Here is a 13,699-nt window from a genome sequence, read left to right on the forward strand (position 1 = left end):
CCCAATGCACATCGTCTGGCTTTTTTTTTTTATTTTTTTTTTGCCATGTGACCAATTTTTTAAGCCAAATATCACTTCAATCCTATTAAGTTAGTTCAAGTTAGTTATTCATTTATATGTGCTATTTATGAGAGGGCTAACTTGTTGCAAAATAATAATGATAATAATCATAGCCTCATTAAAATACTATTGTTGCTTCGGTTGTTTTCAGCGTTTTATGTGCATAATCTGTTATTTAGTTTGAAATGTTCGTTGAAATAAGTAGATTTTTCGTTTTTGTTTATTTATTAAGTTAATATAAAACCATATAGTCACATTTTAGAATACAATAGAATAGAATTTTAGAATACAACTAGAAACACTGTCCTGGCCTGCTTCTAAGTTCAGTGGCCTGACAAAAAAAATTAAAAATTAAAAATTAAAAAATTAAATATATATATATATATATATTTTTTTTTAATCATCTCGCGGCCCACCCGTGGCTGCTCGCGGCCCACCTTTGGGTCGCGACCCCGACTTTGGGAACCACTGATCTAGAGGACAAATAACTTAGTATCCACTTTAAAGCAGAAGAGTTAAAACCATAACATTTAAGTTTCTCAACCAGTAGAGAATGGTCCAGCACATCAAATGCAGCACTAAAATCTAACAGCACAGCTCCCACCAACATAGAGTTATCTATAGCTTTAAGCCAGTCATCAGTCATCTGTATCAAGGCAGTAGAAATAGAGTGACCAGCTCTATAGGCATGTTGAGAATCTGTTGCAAGCTTGTTTGAAACAAAATACTCTGAATTTGTGAATGCACCAACTTTTCCATGATTTTGCTCAAGACAGGTAAAATACTTATAGGTCTAGAATTTCCCTCATTAAAAGCAGCTTTGGTATCCTTAGGTAAAGGAAAAACCTTAGCCTCCTTCCACATCTTATCATCCTAAAGGATCTTTAGGATCACCACTTGTTAGGAAACAATTTAGTTTGTTTAATGCGATGCCAACAGCTTTGGAGTTCATTATGTGATGTGAATAGCAATATTTGTTTCCTTGTTAGTAAGAAGGAAAGGCATCATCATGTCCTGATTGGTTAAGTAAGTATTTTATTTATAAAGCACCTTTCATACATGTTAAGGGTTGATGTGCAATTTGATGTATCTTCCTCAGAGTCAACAGTTGACTCTGCAATAAATTACTTTATGAGTGCTCTAGTGTCTTGCTTTGGGTCTATTTTGAAGTGCCCAGGTGAAAAACTTGTTTATATGTACCAATGTACTAATCGTTTGGGATTTATTGATGCTACCGGTGAAACTATTATAGCAGCGATGCACTTAGTATCACTGAGTGTTTGCTTTAACCACTAGCCTACATCACTGGTTGTCCCTGTCCCAGCCTCTGGGCTGAAAGTTTTCACCAATCAAGATGATGGGCTTTTCATTATCGAGGAGATGACTAATACCTGGCGAAATTTTGTTATAAAGTAAAGGTTTAGTGGACATCTATATGATAGCTTAGTTATCGATACAACAAAATGTAAACATACTGTATATATAGCCGCTGAAATTACACTAAAATGTCTACTAAACGGTTGGTTTTAGCTTAGATACACACATCCTATCATGTATGCCTTCAAACCAGTCATGTAGTCTAATAATAGGGGAAGTTATACTGTTCCTAGTTCTCATTGAAGTGGCTCTCCTGGCTTCCCCAGGACTCACACGCACTTGTGTTTTCCGAAGATGGTCGGGGCGTTGCCAACAAGCTATATTAGATTAGATTAAACTGTATTGTCATTGCATAAGGCACAAGTAGTACAATGAATTGTAGTTAGCATCTAACCAGAGTGCAATGGAGCAGTAAAGTACATTAGATTAGATTTGATTCGATTCAAATGTATTCTCATTATATAGCACAAGTGCAGTACAACGAAAATAAGTTTGGCATCCAACCAGAGTGCAAATGTAACAGTAAAGTGCAATAGTAATATACAATGTACAGTAGGGTTGGGTACCGACCGAATTATGTCGGTACTACAGAGTAGCGATTCACGTTAGATCAATCGGTCCCACATTTCGGTACCTAAGACCCGCCTAGTTAGTCATAATAGACACAGACCAGCGCGAGCAACGGGTCCAATGTGTCTAACATGCTTTGCATCCTCGTCATTCCTGTATGTCCACGTTGCGATAAAAACCTTAATTAAATGACACGCAATTGTCATTTCATAATAGACATCAGCATGAGCCTCTCTCCCTCTCTCTCTCTCTCTCTCTCTCTCTCTCTCTCTCTCTCTCTCTCTCTCTCTCTCTCTCTCTCTCTCTCTCTCTCTCTCATTTATCAATGTGGCGTACGCACAGATATGTGCGTAACCCGTGCGTACGATCATTTCTAAGCAAAGTGTGGGATTTATCCATTTGAACTTGTGCTTGACTTTGTGCGTATATTTAAGCACAGGTCAGACCATGCGTAGCTGGCGCCGGTGGTAGAATATTTTTACAACGCGGAAATAAGCACTGACTGCGCTCCGCGTAACTCAACTCGTTATTATTTTGCGCATATATTGCAGAAATACGGGAACGTTTTGATTATATTTAAAAGGCTTTGCCATTGTTAAACGTAATAAGTGGAACCCCGAAGCCAGGGTTAGAAATTAACTTTTTTTTTCAAGGGATTTTTTTGCCCCCCTTAATTGATTTCCGGGGGCTTTTTTTTGTATTTCGGGGGCACTGCATTTTTATGATAAACGGTAGGTGTGGGACGGTTCACAAAATGGACGGTTCGGTTCGTATCACGGTTTTGGGGTCACGGTTTTCGGTTCGGTTCGATATACATTAATTTTTATAAAAAAAATAAATAACACTCAAATCTAAACATGCTTCTCATTTCTTCTCATTCACATATAAAAAAGGTTTACATTGTTACAGTGTTTACAGCCTTAAATAATGTTTGGCACACAAAGACCGGACTGACTGAAAAATATAGGCTACATTTGTCAAAGTATTAACTTAATGCAAACAAATAATATGCTCAGCCAGCACTAGACTTTCCTTTCTTTAATATAAACACAAAAAAACAATGTCAACCATGTTTAAATTCCCTGATTGTCAGTTCTTAATGGAAAGATTTGTTTTCTGCTTGAAATTATTATGTATCTGTCTACATTTATTTAGACTAACATTATTTAAATATTGAGTGCAACTGTGGTGGATTACGTAATTCATTGAGTTGGAACTATCTATGGGTTGGCGCCGGGTCCCCACGGACATTTTAGCGTGTGGCACCTTCAGCTCCGGTAACGTTAGGACTCGGAGTTCATAACATCAACAAGCAGCACGAAAGCAGCAATAGTCCTGGTTGGAGTTAGTAAAACACAGTTGTATGTTAGCCTTCTTGGATGTTGAATAAACGCCTATCATTGTCTTTAAACACCCCGCCTCCCAGACTCTCATTTCCTCCTCTGCTAGGCTGCTAGCTAGTAGCACTAGCTACGGTAACATTTCGTTGACTATTAGCTGGGGCTAGTTCTACCATAGTTCAACATGCGTTGTGTAGTACAAACTGCTAACGCTATGGCAAGATGTGTGTAGGCCTATGTAATGTTAATGGCTATGTTTTTAAAGTCGTAATGAAGATTGATTTATATTGTGCTTGCCATTTACACAAACTGACTAGCACCTGGCTGCAGTGCTAGTGCTGCTGCTGCCTGCAGCCAGTGCCCCCCTCTCCCGGCTCCGCCAAATGAAGTTTTTTATTTGCGCGTCATCTGAACCGTACGACACACAGACGCTCCATTACCGGATAAATATATATATATAATTGTAAACTGTCGGGGGCATTTTGTGCCCCCCTTAACTGATTTTCGAGGGCATTTTGTCCATTTTCAAGGGCATTATGCCCCAAGCCCCCGTTAATTTCGAACCCTGCCCGAAGCTGTAAGCAGAATACAAGTCATATGAACACCCACGATATAGTGTTAGTCAAGTCAAGAGTTTTATTGTGTTCTTCCCCCTTCCTATAAGAAAGAATAAAAAACGCATTGCAACGAGAACAGACTGAGGTTATTTGTTGAGTGTATGTGTATACAAAACCCTTGCAATAAATGTGTCTTAAATCAGTGGTTCTCAAACTTTTTACACCAAGTACCACCTGAGAACGTAGCTGGCTCTCCAAGTACCACCATATGACCGGCGTTAAAATACAGTATATTCAGCTATGCGCAGTTCACGCAGGAGGCAAATGTATTCCTAATACCAATATTGTTAACTTTTGTCAGACACAGCCACAATGTACAAAGGGATAGCACTAGAACTAGCAAACGCTTCCACACAACTCATACAATGCAAGGGGCATTGAGAACATAATAACTAACATTCTCACATAGCAAGTGAGAAAATTAAGAACAACTGTATTTCAGCAAATGTACTTAATTCTCTCTCTCTCTATCTCTCTCTCTCTCTGTCTCTCTCTCTCTCTCTCTCTCTCTCTCTCTCTCACACAGCAAGCGATTGTCCATCATTCTCTCTCTCACTCACTCACTCACACACACACACACACACACACACACACACACACACACACACACACACACACACACACACACACACACACACACACACACACACACACACACAATTATTTTGTTACAAAAACTTAATTTCCTGCATTCTGGTGCAGGAATTTTTGAATTTTTACCCTTTAAATGCCAGTGTTTGTGATGGGCATCACAAATTATTGTAAAAAAGAAAAGAAAACACATATTCAATACATTTTTTAATGTTTACCCTTTAAATGCCAGTTTGTGTGATGGCATCACAAATTATAGTTAAAAAAACACACAAAAAGTAAAATATTTTCAATATATCAAATGCAAAGTACATTTTTCTGGGGGGGATTGTTACAGGCTAGGCATGTGTCAATGATTAGCAGCAACACAGATTTTGATGAATTTCTTGTAATGTCAGATTTTTTATCTGACATTACAAAAAATCTAAAAAGAAATGGTTATGATCAGGGCTGAAGTTGAATTAAAGATTTATTATTGTTTCGACTGCATTACTCTCTGTCTCACTGGTTGTTCCCCACTTAGGTTATCTAACTATCGCGCCACCGCAACCAGAAACACTGGCCTGGCCTGCTTCTAAGTTCAGTGGCCTGACTGCAAAAAACGGCCTGTGTGTCTAATTTGATGTTATGTTTAAAAAAGAATTAAAAAAAAAATAGTAAAAAAAGAAAAGAAAAAAAAAGTGCTTTTTTGTAAATGTTTTCAAGTACCACCAGCAGTACCACCAAGTACCACTAGTGGTACGCGTACCACAGTTTGAGAACCACTGTCTTAAATGAATGAAAAGCATACATGCTCTGGACACAGAGCATATATCGTGTGGGTGATATCATGACTTGTATTCTGCTTACAGAATTTCACTTATTTAGTTTTACAATGTCAAAGCCTAAATCAAAACGTTCCCGTATTTCTGCAATCTATGTGCAAAATAATAACGAGTTGAGTTCTAACAAAGAACGTATTACATGCTGGTAGGCTGATAGAGTAAACTATGATATGAATATGAATATGATATGATATGATATAAAGGTATACTGGTCCGTCCGCGAGGATATCGAGGACTCGAGTAGGATAGCCATTAAATGCAATTTGAGAATATAGGCTAAAGCGACGGCCTATACATATTACATATTATTTAATGTTTTCATAAGCGTAAAGATACAACAGCTAGATTAATGATCAAGTTAGTTTACTGTATGCAGGCTTCGCAGGGCTGTGTGTTATTATATATGCGCAAGTTACTGTTGCATAATGTAGGCTATGGGCTGGCTGCTATTATATGTAATTGTAATATAGATTGTATCATATGCCTCTACACGCATTTTTCATCTGTCACTGCTGCATCATCACTCGATCCCGTGTCTGATCTCTTCAGTAATAGGCCTCCTGATCACAGCTTCTCTTTTATGAAAATGTTACCTTTGAAAGTCTTTGATGCCATCAATAGTCTAAAAGTAAGTGGTGGTCCTGGATTAGATGGTTTAGAACCTATGTTCCTCAAACTTGCATCCCATATTCTAATGTACCCATTATGTGATCTGTTTAATATGTCACTGTCCACATTCGAAATGCCTGACATATGGAAGTGCTCTCGTATTACCCCGTTGCATAAAGGTGGAGATGCACTTGAAATGAATAATTATAGACCAATCGCAATTATTTGTTCTATTGCCAAAGTGTTTGAGAAATTGATATATAATCAGCTCTCTAAATTTCTTGACAAGTACAATATTTTATCACCTCATCAATCTGGTTTTAGGTAAAAATTCTCAACATCAACAGCTCTATTAAAGCTTACAAACAACATATTTTCTGCAACTAACGATGGTAAATTAACTGGTGCAATTTTTATCGATCTGAGCAAAGCTTTCGAATTAGTTGACCACCACCTACTTTATGCAGATGATACAGTGTTGTATACATCCAAAAATAATGTAGCACAGATTCAATCAGCCTTACAATATGACTTTAAGACACTACAGAAATGGCTTGCTGAAAATAAACTAATACTAAACAAAACCAAATCGCACTTTATGATTTTTGGTACTCGGAAAAGACTGAAGGCAACCAAATCTAAGGCATGCGTTATCTTATGTGCCGATAATACACCTCTGCATAAAGCTGAACGCATCAAGTATTTGGGAGTATGGCTTGACCCCGAACTCTCATTCAATTTCCATATTACCTCTACTGTTATTAAAATGAATCGCACCATTGGAGCCCTTTATAGAGCTAGACATTGTTTTTCCTTCACTGTTAGAAAGAGACACTCTGTACAGTATTTTTTCACAGTTTCTCCATTTTCAAAAGCAATGGCCAAGAAATCTTTCATGTTCAAAGCCCCTTCGGAATGGAACAATCTTCCGGTGACCATTCGATCCATATCTTCATTTTACCTCTTTAAAAATGCTCTTTGTTCTAATTTTATGGTCAAGTGTACATGCTTCCTTGGTGGGGCTCCTGCGCTGGTGAGGGGACGTGGGGCACAGCCGTCCTTTATGCGGGTGTTACGGGTTAGCTAGTTGGCTCTACTCCTATTTTTAGGCAGGGGGGGGGCCGATGGGTTGATTTGGGCGCCCGTTGGGCGGGTTGATTGCTCCTCTTCTCCTGCCAGTCCTGGAGCTCAATTTCTATTACATCCTGTATTATACTCACCCTTTGAATGTTTTGTTGGGCCTTTCTCGCGGCGGCTGCCTGGCGGTGTCATCGCAGGGTAAGCATATTTGTTTGTCATATGTGACTGCCGTGGAGTGGGCCTCTTATGATGGAGATTGAGACATATCCTCTTATCCTCTTATAATGAGACATATCCTCTTACAATGTGTACTTGTTCTGTTGTGTTTTTGTATGTCCTGTATTTATTTAATTTTTGTTGTTGTTGTTGTGTGTCATGTGTTACATTGCACAAAATGTGGGACCCTTTCGAAAACGAGATACTGTATCTCAATGTGGTTTTCCCAATAAAAGAATTTCAATATATAATATACATGATCATGCAACATAAAAAAAATGGTTGTAGGAACAGTTTGGGAGAGGGAGGTAGGGAAGGGTTTTAGTTTGTGTGGTGTGATAACATAACTGTTAAAATTGAGAAGTTTAGACTGGTTTAGTTTTACAACAGAAATAAAAAAAATTGTTATAATGAAAGTACCGAAAAAGGTATGGCCGGGTATACCGGTATCGATCCACAGGTACCAGTTCAAATGTGAACGGTACCCAACCCTTATGTACAGGTGATTAAACTGGTGATTAAACTGGCCAGCAGCACAACTACAATAGTAAGAGTAGATAAGGGATATGTATGAAAGAGGAACCCCCCCCCCCCTCCAAAAAAAAACAACAGCCAGAAACTGTACACTGTTTGAAAAGGAGATGGAAGTTATTTCAGCAAGTACAATACGATACAATTTACAATACACAACATATGATATTGCGCATGTTGTACATGTTGGGGCTGTCAACGTGGCACAGAGTTCAGGGAGATGACAGCTGAGGGAAAGAAGCTGTTCCTGAGTCTGCTTGACTTGGAGCGGAGGTTCCTGTAGCGTCTCCCTGATGGGAGGAGGACAAATAGTCCATGATTGTGATGAGAGGTGTCTTCATCAACAATGTTTGCGTGCCTTCCATGATGAGAGGTGTCTTCATCAACAATGTTTGCGTGCCTTCCATGATGAGAGGTGTCCTCATCAACAATGTTTGCGTGCCTTCCATGATGAGAGGTGTCCTCATCAACAATGTTTGCGTGCCTTCCTCAGACAACATCCACCCTTCGGCAAGTCAGACCACGCCTCCATAATACTCCAACCTATCAGCAGAGGCTAAAGCAGGCAGCGCCCACAGTGAAGAAAATCCACTGCTGGTCTGACCAATCGGATGCTGAGTTGCAGGATTGTTTTGACAATGTAGACTGGGACATGTTCTATGACACATCAGATGACATTCATGCATATTCAGATGTAGTCATGTCATTGTATGGAAGAGCATAGAGGATACTGTCCCAACAAAAACAATAAAACTTTCCAAATGAAAAACCATGGATAAATAAAAATGTAAGAACAGCCCTCACTACTCAGGACAGAGCCTTTGCTTCTGGTGAGGATAAAGAGGCACGTTACAATCTCCGCAGGGCCATTAAATCAGCCAAGAGGGAGTATAATGAGAAGATTGAGAACCAGCTCAGTGGGAATGATTCACGCAGTGTATGGCAGGGCATCCATACCATATCTGACTTCAAGGCTAGACCTAGCTGTGCAGCCAATGGCTCAGCCTCCCTGCCAGACGGGCTGAATAATTTCTATGCCCGGTTTGAGTCCACCAACACCAACCCTCCAGAACTAACCCCCACCACAGCCCCCGCCAACTCCATCATGCCCAGTTATCTGACCATCACTGAGCATGAAGTCAGGTCAGTCAGGTCAATATCAGGAAGGCAGCCGGTCTGGATAGGATCCCTGGCCGGGTGATTAGAACATGCACAGCACAGCTGGGGGGCGTGTTTACACATATATATACAACCTCACTCTCTCTCTGTTTATTCCCCTCCTGCTTTAAGTCCTCCACGATCGTGCCTGTCCCAAAGAAAACCAATGTGACGTGCCTAAACGACTGGCACCCTATTGCCCTCACCCCAGAGTGAGAAAGTGTTGAGAGTCACATAAAAACAAAATGTGTACCATCATACCCCCCACACTAGACCAGCACCAGTTCGCTTATCGTGGAAACAGATCCACAGATGATGCCATATCCACAGTACTCCATAGACATAGCACCATCACTCACCTGGAAAATAAGAACACATATGCCAGATTGCTGTTTGTTGACTACAGTTCAGCATTTAAGACAATAATCCCCTCCAAACTGGTCATCAAACTCACCAACCTAGGCTTCACCCCTGAGCTGTGCAGTCTAATCCTGGATTTCCTGTCTGAGCGGTGACAGGTAGTAAGGATGGACTCCATCACCTCTGCTCCTCTGATCCTGACCACTGGAGCTCCTCAGGGCTGTGTCCTGAGCCCCCTCCTGTATTCCCTGTATACACACGACTACGTATCTTCACACCACTCAAACCTGTTGGTCAAGTTGGCCGACGATACAACTGTGGTGGGCTTGATCACAGATGGGGACGAGTCGGCTTACAGGAAGGAGGTCGACAATCTGGCACAGTGGAAACTGCACTGTTCACAGCTGCAGAGCAATATACAGAGAGTTGTCAAGACAGCTCAAAAAATCTGCGGCTGTGAGCTCCCCTGCATACAGGACATTTATAACAGCCGGTGCATCAGCTCATCATTAACAACCCCAGCCATCACGAAAATAGCCTTTTCCAGCTGTTGCCTTCCGGTAGGCGTTACCGCAGCCTCAGAGCCAGGTCCAGCAGGCTCAAGGACTCGTATTATCAACAAGCCATCAGACTCATGAACACTATTTAGTCATACAGATTTTATTGTGTATTTATGTATTTAATATTTTAAATATTTTACGTTGATTTTATTCTACTGTTGCACTTTTAATATCAACCACACTCTCTCTGTCCCATTTTCATACATCACTATTATGCTGGCATGGTTTTATTGTGTTTTTGTGTATTGTATTGTTCTATTGATTGATTGATTGATTGATTGATTGATTGAAATCTGTATTAACAGATTGCAGAATGGGTACAGTACAGTACAGCTCAATACATACAATTGTTAAGGGGATGCAGACCAGTAGGTCGTTGGGTGGGTTGGGGGGGGGGGGGGGGGGGGGGTTGGGTAGGAGGGGTGGGTGGGTGACGGACACTGTACAACTGTACAAGCAAAACTGTACATTGGAATATTGACAAAACCATACTTCGTTATTTACTGTACATTGGAGGGGGTTGGGTTGGGACATTTACAGGGGTCAGTTTCGAATTGCAGTCTCCCGTAGGTGTTCTTTGAGAGTGGTTTTGAAAGTAGGTAGTGATTCACATTCCTTTACAGCTTTGGGTAGGGTGTACCACATTGATGTGGCATAATTGCGAAACGTGTTTAGTCCCTTGTTTGAGCCGAATCTGGGTTTAACATGATTTGTGGAGCTCCCTCTGGTGTTGTGATCGTGGTATTCACTGACCTTTGGGAAGTATTTTGACATGTACATGGGTACCTTGGTCGTGTAGTGTATCTTTTAGACCAGGCCCATTGCAAGTTGCTGTACTCTGTCGTCTACTCTAAGCCATCCTAGGTTGTCAAAGTGGGCAGGGGTGAGGCGGGTTCTAGGAGTAAGGTCAAGCAGTAGTCTGACCAGTTTGTTTTGTGAAGTTTGTAATTTTGTTTATTTTACTATTGTGTATTTGAATGCCATGCTGTAGGTCGAGGGGGCAATACCCAAGAATTTTGCTCTTTCTTTTATGTGAAACATGACAAAGATGCAACAATAAATTTGTTAAGGCCCACCACCGTTGCAAACTATATAATAATATATATAATAATATAATAATGGTGTTGGTGCCATGTATAGGAGTGCAGTCGTGGGTGAAGAGGGAGTAGAGAAGGGGGCTCAGCACGCAGAACAGCCTGTGTTCAGGGTGAGGGTGGAGGTGACTGGTGACTAATTGGTTACATACGTATGTATAATACATATGTATAATATGTAGGGCTGTCCCCGACTAAGGATTTGGATAGTCGACTATGATTGGCCAAAATGTGCCGTTAGTCGACTATTAGTCGACAAAAAAAAAAGTATAATATATATATATTTTTTTATTTGATCATTCCATTTGGACTGTGGGGGTGCTTAATGTCTGAAGGAGTCGACTGAAGGCGTCTTGTCCTCTGCAAAAGCATGCAATTGGTCCACTGATGGATACATCTTGATATTTGTCTAGTCTAGTGTGTTCATTAGATGGGTGAAATCCTTTTTCAGTGCCTCTGTGCCTGTTTTCTTAGGCAGTTAGCCTCTGGTATGCGTGCCATTAGCGTTAGCCGCGCTTCTAGGCCTCTTTTCTTTTGGAAAGAATGATATAAAAAAAAGTATAATATTTATTTTTTGTATTCGACTAAGAGGTTGGCAGTCGACTACGGCTCCTTTCGACCGATTAGTCGACTAATCGACTAATAGGGGTCAGCCCTAATAATATGTATAATATATATGTATAATATGTATATTATACATATAACATGTATATTGAATGTAGACAACATGAAATATGACTATATGAAAAAGCAAAGACATATACAGTATTAACAGTATTGATGTACAGTATAAACAGAGTGAGTAGACACACAATATAGACAGTAGTATAAATATGAATACACCAGGGATAATATAACCAATGTACCCAATGAGTAGATGATATATGTTGTGAAGGATCAGATTAAACCGAATATGTATATTTATTTATATATATATATTTAATTGTATTTGTATATCGTTTGATATCCCCTGTATATTCCTTGTACAATATGCATTGAATATCCCCGTTTCTACTAAACAGCCCATAATAGTTTCATTCTACCATTGGACGAGAACCTGGCGCCAGGTTGCCATACCCCTAGGTCCAAGTTCAATCGTGCCGCCTAACATGTCGAGGCAACCCCCGGTTCCGCGCAGTAATATGCCGGGCGAAATACGAATGGTACTATTTGTTCATAGCGATTTTTTATATGGCGCCCGTAAAGTAGAACTTTCTTTTAGTCCAGTTCTTTACCCTCCAACAGAGTGACAGACGCAAAAGCCTCCCCACGACGCACGTGCGGTGTAGTAAGGCCTACTTGGCCCAGAATAGGCATTGAGATATCGTGTAGATTAATAGTTGAATGGTCATAGTTTGGCACCATACCGTCGAGTTGGACGTATTCTATTAAGCTAATAATAGTCTATTTATGTATGGTGCATCGTTCGGTTAGAGTTCTACAGTTATCAGTACCCCCATCGTTCCTGACGTTATCTGGACGCTTAACCAGGCTGGTCAGACCCCTAGTGGTGATTGCATCCGAGGAGCTCCGGGTCAAGAGCGACTGGACCTGTATATTGGATTACTCTACCCTGACGACGGCGAGCCTTCCACGGCTCTTGGATTATGCTTTGTGTGCTTTGATTATTCCATGGATAAAGGCCAACACTGCCGAGTGTTGGAATTACCCCCCGGAGAGGACTCCAGGTGAGGCGGCGCTCTACACGTGAGGTCGCACCACGTCTCTCCGTTGTGGACCGGCAGATACCGTTCCACAGAGGGTCCAGCTGTATTCGTCTGCGGCCCGAGGTTCTGTGGGCACCGTGTCCAAGACTTTGGATTCTCCCAAGACACCGTCGGCCAGATGGGATACCGCCAGCGGCTTCTCTAACCCCCCCCTCCTACTGTCTTACAACCAGCGGGACCCCCCCCCCCCCCCTTAGTGTATCCAGCTATAATCATTTAAGTACCATCGCTATCGTTTCCTAAATATTCCAGGTTGTATACTTACTCCCTGCGCAACCAGAGATTGGACATTCAATGTTGATTTACCTACGAATACTCATTTGCCATAAAAGTGCATATTCCATATTTCAAATCATAAATGTAATTAAGTGATCGTTGTATACACCCTTTGCTGTATTAAACTTTCGATTTGGTACATTTGTGTTGGTTCGTTTCATCAGGTGGGAAAGTGTTCATCATACTTATATCTTGTACTGGGTGGCCAGAAGTTGAAGTACATGAGGTAGTGGTATTAAATATCATATCTAACAATACAGTCAGGGAATTGTACCCCTCAGTTACAATTGGTCCTTCGAGCCGGAGGGTAACTAGTGTAATATTAATATAGTGTTATTAATATCGAAATGGCCTATGATGAACACTCCACGAAACGATCCTCCTAACCTAGAACGCCCGCGGCGCAGACGACAGACACCTCAGTACTTAGAGGCTTACACTGTCAGTCAACTACCTAGCCTTCGACAAACGGTAAACGTGGTAAAAGTAGAAAGTAAAATTATGTCTGACCTTAACGACCAGGTTTCCCCGACCACAGAGGCCCTAGTAGGTCCTAATGTAACTGACCAAGCCCACGGTGGGGACCAGGAGGGAATTGACATGCCTTTACCCCCCGCCACTACTAAAGAAGTAGTCCCCGACAAGCCCCGGGAGGAAGACAACCCTACAGAGAGAGAACTCTGCACGGAGGAAGAGGAGGAGAGCGCCG

Source organism: Notolepis coatsorum (genome assembly GCF_963971535.1).
Source record: "Notolepis coatsorum genome assembly, chromosome: 19".
Classification (NCBI taxonomy): Eukaryota; Metazoa; Chordata; class Actinopteri; order Aulopiformes; family Paralepididae; genus Notolepis; species Notolepis coatsorum.